Here is a 246-nt window from a genome sequence, read left to right on the forward strand (position 1 = left end):
GGTGGGGGGGGGGGGCATAGGCTATTTCTGGCTGGTAAGCTTGCAGGAATGTGAAAGAGAGAGGGCAGAAATGAAACAGCCCTCTTCAGAGCAACTTCAGAGAGAGGGATCAGTCTGCTCTCTCTCCCTCCCCCGACTCTTTTTGTACTTGGTAAATTGCCTTCACCTTTGGAAGGAGGAGGATAGATCGCCAGATAAACCCCGGGGGAGGAGAGGGGAGCGGGGAAGGGACCGGGCGGGGGCCTC

This window comes from Geospiza fortis, unplaced genomic scaffold, assembly GCF_000277835.1.
Source record: "Geospiza fortis unplaced genomic scaffold, GeoFor_1.0 scaffold7, whole genome shotgun sequence".
Lineage (NCBI taxonomy): Eukaryota > Metazoa > Chordata > Aves > Passeriformes > Thraupidae > Geospiza > Geospiza fortis.